Genomic DNA, 13,276 nt, shown 5'->3' with positions numbered 1-13,276 from the left:
AATGTTACCTAAAGTACAACATGGAATTAAGCTGGAAATCATGGAAGTGCAACTGACCAATCTATCTCTTTCACTGGCTCTACAATATGGGCCACTCTTATTGCTTATAGTACTCTTTTTACTTATTTTGTCTGATATTTCTTTTATCGCACCTCAACAAGTCCCCTTGTTTGCATGTTTGAAAGACATAAGATTTTCAACAGGGATGTCTGGTCATGTCTCGGCCTGCTTCCAAGCACTTGATCCCTTAGGATAACACACACACACAATGCAGTGTGGTCACGTCACATTTGTCCACGAGCAACTAAAACAATATTTACAAATAATATGCAAAATTTTGATGAATGCAGTAGGGAAACCTCTGTTGTACCTCAGTTCACTGATTTTTTTTTTTTTTTTTTTGATCCTCTCATTGGCTTTTCTACTGATTTGATGCAGGCAGTCACAATCAGCATCAAGCTGATCTCAACAAGAATATGTTCCACATGCTGCCATCGTTTGATCCCAGTCACAGGGAGATCCCTTGAGCTTGAACATTGTATTCCTTTCAAAAGATGGTGAAGTCAGCTTTAGCTGAGATTTCAGGCCAACAAATTCCTTCAAATCCCAGTTATACTTTAACCTTCAGACAAGACAGAAATACAGTCTCAATCACTGAATATACATGATAGATAGATAGATAGATTGATAGATAGATAGATAGATAGATAGATAGATAGATAGATAGATAGATAGATAGATAGATAGATAGATAGATAGATAGATAGATAGATAGATAGATAGATAGATAGATAGATAGATAGATAGATAGATAGATAGATAGATAGATAGATAGATAGATAGATAGATAGATAGAGTTCCCAATTAACCAGTGAATTATGTGCTGAGCCAAAACCCTCTAACAAACCCCTCTCTGTGTTCATCAGCCATTGAGGCAAGCCGCTCTTGGAACACGCCAGCTCTGCTAGAATAATGGGCCACTTTACTGGACTCCAAGTTGGTTCACAGAATCCAGAGCTGGGAAACTGCTAACATGGGGTTCATAGGGAGGAGGGAAAACTTAATTGTTTCCTCCGTTTTTTTTGTTTTTGCAACTCCCCCTCCTCTCTTCTCCTCTTTTACTTCTGAAAAGAGGACTGACAAACAGGCAGTGAACGGCACTGTTGTGTGTTCCACTGGACAAGTGGGTGAGGTAAACAGATCTACAGTGTCGGGTCTATCAACTGGAGCTTGTCAGAATGGGATAGGCCGATCAGTGGGGAGCAACGCTCATGGAAATGGTGGATTGGTCAGGGGTCTATGCGAGTGAGTAGAAGGGGTGAAGGCTAGTGGGGTATTTTTTGTGGAGAGGTGGTGGATGAGGGTGGTGGACTTTAAGAGTAGCAGGCCAGAGAAACAGTGAGAGAAGGAGAAGAAGGGGCGGACATGGCTGCTGAAGGTTACTGCTTCTTATGTGGCCATTGAGTTTGGAGCTGAAGTTCTCATGCATGTCCCATGTGGGCTTCCTAAAATGTCTGAAAGTGATGGAGCTCTCTGAGATTAAGCGGGCAACTGACAACCCTGCCTTGCTCTCCCACAGCTCAGGCTATTTACGTACTCAAGAGGAACATTAATGCCTGTCGATTCCCCAAGTCTGAACAAAAGATGCACACAAACCTGCCTCTGAGGCCCATTGCGCACTTAATTGAGGATTTGTGGAAAAGGAAAAAAAAGGGGGGAGAAATGGAAAGGATGAAGGGTGAGACTGCAAGGAAGAGGAAGTGAGGAGAGCAACAAAACTCGATGGTGGTGATGGGAGAGTTGTTGTCTTCATTAAGCACGTTTTTTTTTTTTTTTTTTTTTCCCACATAGAGTTCCAAATACACCAGAAGAATTGATATGGCAAAGTGTCTATCACTGCACCTCTGTTTCTTATCAATCTGGATATGAGTAGAGAATTTAATTTGGATGCCTAACAAATACAGGGCAATTATTGAACAGACCTGGCTATAGGTAGCTGAATAGGTAGTTAATCTAAATATTCAAGGATCTCAGTGCTGACACAGCTGATTGTAACATACTGACTGACAGACTGGAATATTGAATGTGATTGGTATTGTGCTAGATTTACTCAGATCTAAATGACAGTGACAACTTTGCACCAATTAGCAATCGAAAATCTGAGTGAACGTGATGTCACTGGTGGTTCCTCAAGGCTTAATGCTTGGACCACTTTTAATGTTTCTTGTCAAAGCAGGGCATAGGATAGCTTGCTTTTATTTTTTAGTTTCTATGTTGCTCAGCTCTGGAAGAATCAAGACTAAAAAAACATTAGTAAAGCCTTTCCATAGAGGTCAAATATTATTTTATCAGTTTTCAATCATGTCTAAGCTGTTAAAACGTCTTGATTTGGAATTAACACATTTTTTTTCAGTGTTATGCTTTAATTTTGCTATTTCTTGGCTTTATCATATTTTCCTTCTTTTCCTGTAAAGGTCTTTGATATTTCTCCCCTTGACTTACTATTGCACTATACTGGATGAAAATAAATTCTCTAAATATCTTTACATGGATGCAAACAGTGAAAAGCAGAACCCGTGTCTCTGTTGCAAACGTTTTTATGCCTTTTGATTCTGCTAAACAGACCCCTATTCACAGCTTACCTCTGTTTCTAGGATCAAAGCAAGGCCGTTTATCATCTTTCTCATTTTCGGTTTGGACAACATGTTTAAAGCTCACAGTTCCCTGGCATAAACTAAAGGCAGCGCTATGTGGTAACCAGTGTGAATCTGTCAGACTGAATCTTGTGACAACTGTTCAGATGAACCGTTTTGTTTCAAACAAATCTCTTCATGTGCTTTCATTATAATTCCTTTGTTGCTGCACAATGGGCTGATTATTTACAGTGGCATGGCCTTTAGTAACAGAGGGGAAAAACAAATATGAGACCCCTGCCCTCCACCCTCTTTCCGTTCTGCCTCCTCTACGCCTTACCAATCACTCTGTGAGCAATTTCGTGACACCCCCCTGCTGACCTGAATTCCAATGTAGCAGGTGCCAATAGGATGTGGGCGGTTTGGGGATTTCAGAGGAGAACAGCAACGGTGTTGAAAAGGTGGATGGGATAATGTCAATAAATGTTGACTCTATCCCTTTCAGACTCCCCCTGCATGTAAATTCATGTATGATATCAATTGTAAACATTAACTCTACTTGCATTAAGCTACAAAAAGGGGAAAAACGGGAAATTAGCTAATTTAAAAAAAAAGATGCAGAAGTAGTAAACTATGGATGCATCAATGGGTTTTCACATGAGCAGTTTTCATGATCAGTGATTAGCAGATCAAATAGTGAAAAATCTGATTTGTTTTTCTTCCTAAGCGTGAACACCAGGAGTTCACGCTATTTTATTTGTTTACACACCAAACTGAAAATCACACTTGGGGAAAAAAAAAAAAAAAAAAAAAACGTCTGGTTCAATATTAGGGTTGGGCATTTTTCATAGCATTATTTATTGTAAAAAAAAATAGATATCATGATAAGAATCCTGATTTATTGTTGTTTTGATAAATTCCAGTGGGTGACTTTAAAAAAAGATTCTGATATTATTATTACTATTTTTTCTACTGTTTGTTCCACAAGATAAATACCAATAAATTAAAAATTATTATAAAACGGGAAGATGTTTCATTGTTGTGCTTTAAATGCTATGAATGCAGTGCTAAGTCCACTTTGACCACCACGACTGAATATGAGAGAGGTAATATATATGGCAGACTTACTGATACAGGAAGCTAAGTTCTGTATCAGTGCAGAACTTAGCTTTGGACTTTGTTGGTTGATACAAAGTCCAAAGCTTTGTATCAACCAACAACGCACCATAAACATCTGATAAAAGTTATGAGCATATTATTCAATGCACAAATAGGGATTAATCACATAATTCCATAATTCCTGTTAGATCTAAAACTTGTACACCTATCTAAAACTCTGCAGAACTTTTTTTCAGTACCTAAAAAAAACATAATCTAAATTATTTACACCCCTTGTAGATACATGTTTAAAATTCTTTGAGTTTAGTTTAGAAGTTTGCTATTAAAAGAAATGAGACAAAAACCTCTCCAAAGACAAAACAATTGCAAAATAAATATCAATTTTGAAAAGAACAATACATGTCTTTTGTTTACATTTAATTAAAAAAATGGCATGATGAACACGATTTAAACTCTTCCTAATAATCAATTAAAAATATATATATTGACAATGCAGCAATTAGACACTTCTTGTGTTTGCCATAGGCTATTTCATGTTTCCAATTTAAGTTTGATCATATATCTCTGGTGATGAGTTTGAAATTGGGAGACCTCATTGCCATCCCTGTAATCTGTTGCAATCTCCATAGGTTATCTATCGTACTCCAGTCTGGCTTAATATTAGTCCGGGTCAAAACAAGCATATAGTAAAATCAAAGCACTACTTTAATCTTAAATCTTAAAGAAGCATACATACTTTGGGTCCTGACTATAGTTTGTTTCAACATGCGTTGGCCTTCTATTGAAGCCCCTAACTTTTTTAAAACCGTGCAGGCTATTATTATTAGAGTGGTATTCTTGACCTGTGTCTACCTTGAGAGACAAAAATATATATATATCCTATATAGCCTGCAGCAGCCTGTTGAGGCATGCATCAACAATCTAAACCTATGCTTTCAGAATTCCACTTTTTTATAGAAAGACTAGGAATGTGAAACACATAAATGATGTCATATGACAGAAACTTTGTTTTAACCCTACACTAAAAGAAAATTCTAAACTTTACTCCCTGATATGCGATGATTTTTCACTAAAATATTTAGATTCTACCTAAAATTAATTTAAAAAATCTGTAAACATGCACGGCTAACGATGCTCATGTTTTTGTTGTTGTTGTTTTTTTTCACTGTTTATGTCGCCGTCTCATAGCAAAACTGAAGAGGTGCTTCAACCACAGCCAGCTGAGATCTGTCGTTTTGCCGCCCAGCAGCAGCCCCGCTGGTGAATGCTTATGTGTCTGTTCCTGTGCAGTCATACAGAAGTGAAGGGAAGCAGGCTCTTTGTTTGGTCAGTCCATGGGAATGGCCTCACTCTGTTCAAGCTCTCTGAGAAACGATATGCTGATTCTATAGGCAGGACCATATGAGAGTGAATCACCCTCTTCTCATCACTGGGAAGATTCACAACCAGAATACAGTGATGAGAGGGAAAAAGACAAGTGAAACCCAATGATATTAAGGTAATTAGAAAGGAATTAAATGATAGGATACTGAGAAAGCAGAAAAAAAGAGAGAGGCAGAGATAGACGAGCAAGGAAAGAGTGAACAGAGGAGCTGGATGGTACTTTGGCAGCTTCTGTGTGTTCCCAGGAGGATTACTCAAACACTGGATGCAGAAAAGACTGCCAACAAGACCACAGCGAAGCCCCATGAATGGCCATGCACATCCGTATACTTGCCCAAGCTCACACATCTCTGAGACTGTGCCCCTGCTGGGTCTACTGTCTATTTCACCTGGATTCTCACCTCTTTTATCCTACTTCTACTGTCCTTTTCTCTCGCAGTTTCCCAGCTCACCATCTACCTCCCTCCCACCAGTGAGAAGAGAGCTTTGATTGCACTTGCTGGCAGGTAACATATGTTCCATCTTCTGGCTATTTGCCCAAAGGCAGGATAGTTTAGTCACACAAAGTGCCTCAAGAAGAACAGACCCCACCCTTTTTTCCTCAATAACTTGCTCTACTAGTCTGTGATGTATGTATATAAGATTAATGAAACAATTTCATGGTTTTGTTTCTTTTCTTTTCCATATTTTAATCTTTTAATTTATCCCTCCTACACAGTGATTTTCTCACACTTTCACACACACACACACACACACACGTCTGCCACTGGTATAATCTCACTTCAGAAGTGTTTCCACATTAATTTTGGATTGATATTTTTCAAGGAACAACACTGAATTGAAGGAGCAATGTATAAAACAAAGAACATGAGCATGCATTATTTGTAAACTGTTTTTTTTTTATTGCAAACTTTCTGCAGCAGTTATTTTCAAACATCTTATGAAACACCACAACAACAGAAATGCCAGCACAAAATGACTGATGGATAACAGGCATATAAAATGGGTGAGAAACATTTGTGGTGACGTTAACAATGCTTCAGGTGCAGGTGTTGGCATGTTGCTCTGACATGTATTTGCTTTAGTCCCAAATATATTCCCTAACAATGTTGCAGCCACTGTACTTGAACATTACTTGTAGCACAAAACGGTAAAAAGAAATTGCATTTTTAGTCTCTCACAAAATAATTTAGTGGGAGACAATCTGTAATAATAACAATCTATTATTACAGATTGTTTATTTTCTGTGCAAATCTTGATCAGTCTGATGTAAATGCCCCCTGGTGGCTGTAGAGTAATAGTCTTAAAGGACATGTTAATGAACACAGAGAAAACCCCCACAGGTAAAAAAATTACTTCAAGGGTCAGAAAGTTAATTTGATTATTTCTTCTATTTGTGTCTGAGCTGGGAGAACCTGTGTTGCATGCTTCTACAGATTCTCAAAAAATTACCCCGTAGCAATCTTTCTTTCATAGCCATGTATATAACATTCGTCTGATTTGACTGGCATTACAATCACATTTGAAAAAAAAAAAAAAAAACGTCATATAAATGAGCACCTTATCTGAAGAGGTAATTAGTATGAAGCAAAAGATGTAACTATCAAACAGAAATCAAGTCAATTGAACTTGTTGGGCTCGACGAAGTGGACCGGAAATGCAATTCTCCTTTGGGCCTCCTATAATTTTGGGTCTGGCTCTGGTGCAAATGAATATTGTGCAAAACATACTAAATAGGACTGCGGTCAATGTATGTAGCAACTGTTCATATAATGAACACACACATATGCTTGCATGTTTCAGAACACGCTTACTGTTAAGTGACTCAGTGTACTTTGCAGTCTGTCTGGACTTGATTTGAATGTCTGCTGTGTTCATTCATGTAGGTTAGAAATGCAACATAAATAGCCTCTGGAAAGGAATGTGTTAGCTGCATGGACACTGCTGTGCAGAATCCCCCTTAAAGGCCAGGGTTTCCCCTGGACAATAGCGGCACAAACCGCGTTTTGAAGCCTGCACCACCAGGCCAACACTGAAATCCATCATTTATCCGGGACTCACAGTTCACAGGAGCGTCTGCAAGCGCCTGCCCAGAAACGCTTTCCAGACAAGCCAAGATGCAGAAGGCAATCAACTCAAGGTGCCAAGAGACTTGGTTTCCATGGTGACATTGATGGTACCTTTGAAAAAGTGTCTGCTTCCGTGAGTGCGTTTTATTGAGCATGCATGCGTTTTAATACAAAAAAGAAAAAGGACTGCGATGATTGGCTCGGGAGATGGGTGGCGCAACCACGGCATAAAAAGAAGCGATGTTTGTAAAATGTGGTTTTCTCAGATGTAAATATGTAGGGCAACAGAAAAATGGAATTCCTTTACATCATGCCATTAATTTGCAAAAACAGGAAGTTGTATTCATTTCCGATGGCATTAGAAATACAGTACAGGAGAAAATGCATATTAAAAACCCTTTTTTTAAAATATAATGTTTTAGATTTGCGTTGTAACTCACACATTTAGATTAGTAAGCCATTAAAGTCCACATGAATCTATGGTCTTTCAAATATCGATTAATCAAGTGGTCAAAATGTAAACACTATCAATTCCGAATTTAGCTCGAAGCAACTTGTTGACAGCTAATTCATAGCCTACTTGCGTTTTTGCTGAAGCAAATGCTTATTTGCGGACCAGAGTTTACCATGATTAAAGAAGCAAAAAGCCACAAAATTACCCAAAGACAAGCTTCTGCATCTCTGGGTGTTGCAATTAATGATGGCCAGAGGCTGCAGTCTTAGCCGGAATGCACAGTTTGTCCTTTTTTTTTTTTTAACACATAACTTGATTCCTTTCATACGTTGCTTAAACTTTGGCATGCACCTTTTGTAATTAAAAAAATGATGACAGAAATACTTGCACTTTTTCATATGGCTTATTATGGTTAATAAAACCTTGGTAGTCTGCGCTGTACGACTTTTCTTCGCAATATGTTTCTAATTATTTGTTGTGTCTAGAGTCAATGCCCAATGTCGCATTGCAATCCCATGCTCATTTCAGAATGAAAATATGAACGTCAGTCAGTATGCTGCCCATGTGCACCTGACGAAATGGCTAAAATGTAACTTCTGGTGTTTAACTGTAAAACAGCTTAAATCACGATTAAAACAATGTTTTCCTCGATAATCTACAGTAAAAAGCGTTCTGTCGTTTGCATGATAAAATGAAAAAACATAAGCATCTTACCTTTGCTGTGAACCACAATGGGAAAGTTTTTTTTTTTTGGTGTGCAGGCTCTATAAGCGCATCCGCTTCAGACTGGGTGAGCCACAACGAGCTGCAGAGCGCACAGCGGTCCGGGACAGGAGCGCTTCACACACCAGAGGGGCTTCTGTTTTTTTTTTTTTTCTGCCAGTAAAATCCGAGCAGCTCCTGCAGCTCAACGCTCCCACTGAATGAGCTCTGCCTTACCTCGCTCTTCGACGCTTTACTCCCCACCGTCTACCTCCTCCTCGCCACCCCCCCACCTTCTTTGTCTCTTCTGCATGGGAATGCCAACTCCCGTTGGTCGAAGATGCAGCCTACACCCTAACATTCCCTCTTCCTCCCTCTGTCTCCTTATTCTCACGCAAACACCATTTAGTGTTAAAGTTCATGCGAAACCCGCTCAGGACGGGAAGCACATGGAGCACAGAGAGTCTGTGATCAGAACTGATCACACGCTGAATTCTAATCGCCTAAAGCATCGCTTTAACATTTTAGGGAAAGTGCTGTTCTCTCTCTTTGTGTAAATCTTTTTTAAACAGACATAAATGTTTTAGACCTGTTCTGTTCACACGTGTGTCAGAAAATAGAGTTTGTCTGTGTAGTCTGTTAGAATACGCAAAGTACACCATGTCCCAATGGTCAACCCATTCATTTATAGCATGCCCCACAAATATAGGCAAACATTCTTGTTTAAAGAGTCATTAAATATATTACTCTTGTATTGCACTAAGTATGATCAGAGCATTTTTTAAAATATCCTAAATAGTCTGTAAGTTGAAGTAATGATTACCCTAACCACTCTTGTAAAATAAATCTGACAGAATATTTCTGTCATAGATAGATAGATAGATAGATAGATAGATAGATAGATAGATAGATAGATAGACAGACAGACAGACAGACAGACAGACAGACAGACAGACAGATAGATAGACAGACAGACAGACAGACAGACAGACAGATAGATAGATAGATGTGTTAAAATAGGAAGTATAGTGGTTAAATTGAGTTATCTAATTGCATAACAGGATATATGAGTTTATATGTCAACGTTCTCAAACATGCCAGATTAGATTTTGATCTATGAAAACGGGCTTCATGTGGGCTGCAGCAATTAAGCAACTGGTTCTACTTGCAGCTTTGCCACCAGTGAGTCTACCAGTACAATATGAAGTCGCTTATTTTTATTTCTTCCCTTAGCTGCTTAAAATTGTTTACATTTTAAGATGCATGATCAAAACAGAAAACACTGGTCAAATCAACAAGCAGATGTGTTGTGAAGCGCTTTGGTCAGGTGAGGTTGTTGTAATTGTGCTATGTTAATAAACTTTGTCTTGTGACTTCTGCCTTTGGCGTAAGCAGTTCCAGGTTTCACTAGAGGAGTGAGCGGAGAGGCGTTGGTTTCTGACTGAGCAGGTGTGCTGGCAGGAACAGCATGAGCATGTGTGACGCATGATTAAAGAGTCCAAGAAAGGCTGAGTAAAACACATCATCATCAAAGAAATGTGTTGATGGAGAGTTTCCTGTACGGTTTGCTTAAAATAGTCTCCAGACGTCACTTCATTTGTCACTACTATATAAAGCGCATGAACATTGAACTTTGATCTTGATTTATGAATTTATAGCAGTAATTTATAGCCTTTATCTATTTGTCCTTTGCTTTTTTTTCATGTTATGTTAGACCACATTCCTGCAAGTTAATCTTTGATCAACAGCATCAAGTAGTTCAAAAGAACAGTGGTTATACTGAATACTAAACATTAAAGATGTTAACTTTTTTTTTTTGATAATTTTGCATTGCTTACGTACACTTTCTCCTAGAAAGTGTATAAATTATTAAAAATTATGTTTTGATTTAACTTGAGCACATTTGCACATTCGCCAACTGCACATGTGCTGGGATATGACATCAGTTCAAAGATTTAACTGCACATGTGCTGTTGGCTAATGTGCTCAGATTTCATTCAGTATTTTCCCAGTTTCTCGTTTTTCTGTGTAATGTTAACATTTTGAGTTGATTGAGATCGTTGCATTGGTTCAAAGGGAAAAGTAGTCATCAGGAATGAATCATTTGATGATTCACCAGGAGACACTAAAATCTTCTGAGGTAATGAGGATTTTCCAACAGAGAACATTGTGCCACATCAACAATGGAGACTCAAATCAACTTGCTATTTTCAACAAGGAAAGGTCATGCATAAAATAGCAACTGCTGTCCGACATCTCTGAAAGAAGTGAAGATAAACATTGGCAATATGAGCTGTTATCAGCTTTGTTTCTTACCAAAAATGTAAAATCTCTTTGTCACAGTTTGACGTTACCTTCTCTTGATATATTAACTCAGAACAGTGATAGACGGTGAGCAGTGAATTATGCGTGTCATATAATTTGAAAAACTCAAATTCCTGCTGATACTGCACTCAGCTTAGAGATGAATATGTATGAGAAATTGACCTTGAGTTTCATAAGGTGCTGCATGTCGCACATCATCTCAAGGTTTTACAGGTGGGTTTTTACTATGACACAACATGATGTTTTTTTTTTGTTTGTTTGTTTCTGTTAATTTTATATTTTTAAAATCTGTATTTTATTTTTAATACAAAGATTCTAATGTGATTTTTGTGTGTAAGAATACTTTCTAATCCCATATATACACATGGGATTAGAAAGTATTATATATATATATATAGAAGTATATATATATATATATATATATATATATATATATATATATATATATATATATATATATATATATATATATATATATATATATCCCATCATTTCCAATTTGGAACTGATGGGATATGACATCAGTTCATCAGTTAATTCTAAAGATTTATTTTAAAATATATAAAATGAAAAACATGAGTACATTTTGCTCTTGTTTTAAACATTTGTTCAAATGTTAATACATCTATTCTACACAACAAATAATTATATTGGTTATTAAACTTCATTCACTAAATAGATAATGAGACTAAATATTTATTGAAAAATCTAGCACTCTTTTCTGATAACTGTCAGAAATGACGAGTTTTTCACTCACAAGACACTGAGAAGAATGTGAGATTTCTCAATAGGTTACGGCTAGTAGCTCAGCTGTTAAAGTGAAGCATGTCCTGTTCCTTGCAGTCACATCATCTGGCATTTTAAAGTGGAATTTTTGTAGAGTCATACTGATCACCAGTCTTCCCTGTGTGGACTCAGAGCCTTTCTGTTAATGTTCAAAATCTCAGAGTGAATGGCACAAACAGCTCAATATGGAACCTAATATTGGCCTGCTGAGCAAAGCAATTTCTTTAAATACATTTCATACATTTATACATGTTGGCTTACTCAAAACAATTTCTTTGCATTTCTTCCCTGGCATTGCAACATCAGCACTTTTGATACACTGGCAGCTCAGAAACCATGTGTTGACATTTTTACAGAAAGCACTCGATGTTGGGTTCTCTGAGATGTGTCAAAGCGGTGGGTGAATTTCTCCTAAAACCTCTTTCTACGCAGATTGATAGAACTTATTTACCCTGAAAGCTTTCCATGTCGCCCCTCCCTGCTGTCAGTTTCTCAGATGAAGATCTCCTCCTGGATTCCTGGTTTCCATGCCAATACTTTGATAGTTCTTACGGCAACCCCCCCCCCCAAAAAAAAATAATAATTTTTTTTCCTTTTTACCTATTCTGGCAAATCATCATCCAACCTCCAGTAATATTAATAATCACCCACCTTCCCTCCTAGAGAGGCCCTGTGTTGATCCTCTCCCCTGCTCTTTCCTGAAATGCCACTTCTCCACAATAAAACTATTAACCTTCCTGGTCCTGTGTGTCCATTCTCTGCATCGGAGTCTAACAAAAACAGTTATTATGACACACATAAATGAATTTTGTTTGTGCCTCTTATACCTTTTTAAAAGCATGAATGGTAGTCTATTTGAAAAATTTAAGTCGCACTGGCACTCTGCACTGTAAGAAAACTAAGTAATATATTTAAAGACAGTTCCTTTGCCTATGGTTTTGCTCAAGGTAGTTTAAAGTTGTCATCCTTTATCACACTGTCTGCAACCTTCAGCTCTAGTCACATGGGGCCATTTATGCCATTCGGCCATTAATGATGCAGAACTGAGCAGTGTTAAAGAAAATACAGAACTAATGGATTACACAAATTGCTTCAGTCTCAGATTATTCTATTGCAATATAATGTTTTTAACCTCTGGTTATTTATAGAAAATCTGCATTTTCTGCATTTCATTTGTTTTGAACATTAATGCTTCAAAACAAATTACACCTTCAAAGCAAGTATTCAGATTCCATAACAAAAAAAAAAGCAATAAAATTCCCAATTATGAATTAATTCAATTTTGTCGCATTATCAGAATCTAATTTACCAGCAAAACAAATGTGTTCATTTTCTTCATCCCAGGACTCTAAAAGTAAGAATGGTAGCAGACACCAAACTGCATCAACTGAGCCCCCTTGTGAGGCACAGGGGTAAGTATTGTACCCCACTGCCTCTCAATGCGCTAACCTCTTTCTCATGGCAGCATTTTCTCACCACTGCTCTGGTCTAAACTCAGACAATGCCTCCGTTACCAGGTCAGTCAGACTATGGTTGAGTGTTTTCCGTCTCTGTCTATTGATGACGCCTTGTGAGTTTACAAGTGCCTGTGAACGGAGACCATCCTCTGGGAAACACAGAACTTTGGGGAGCTCAACCTTTTGTTAAAAAAGGAAGAAGACAGCGTGTCTTTTACTGATAGTGATAGTCGTACATAGTTAAATCTGTCCTCCAAGATATAGACATGGGCAAATATTTGCTAAAATATTTCTGCACTGGATCAAAGTCAGTGTTCTAATTTCCAATACTTATTTTTTTTTTATTGT

This window comes from Poecilia reticulata, chromosome 6 (genome assembly GCF_904066995.2).
Source record: "Poecilia reticulata chromosome 6, P_reticulata-male-v2, whole genome shotgun sequence".
NCBI lineage: Eukaryota > Metazoa > Chordata > Actinopteri > Cyprinodontiformes > Poeciliidae > Poecilia > Poecilia reticulata.
This window is presented reverse-complemented; position numbering follows the sequence as displayed.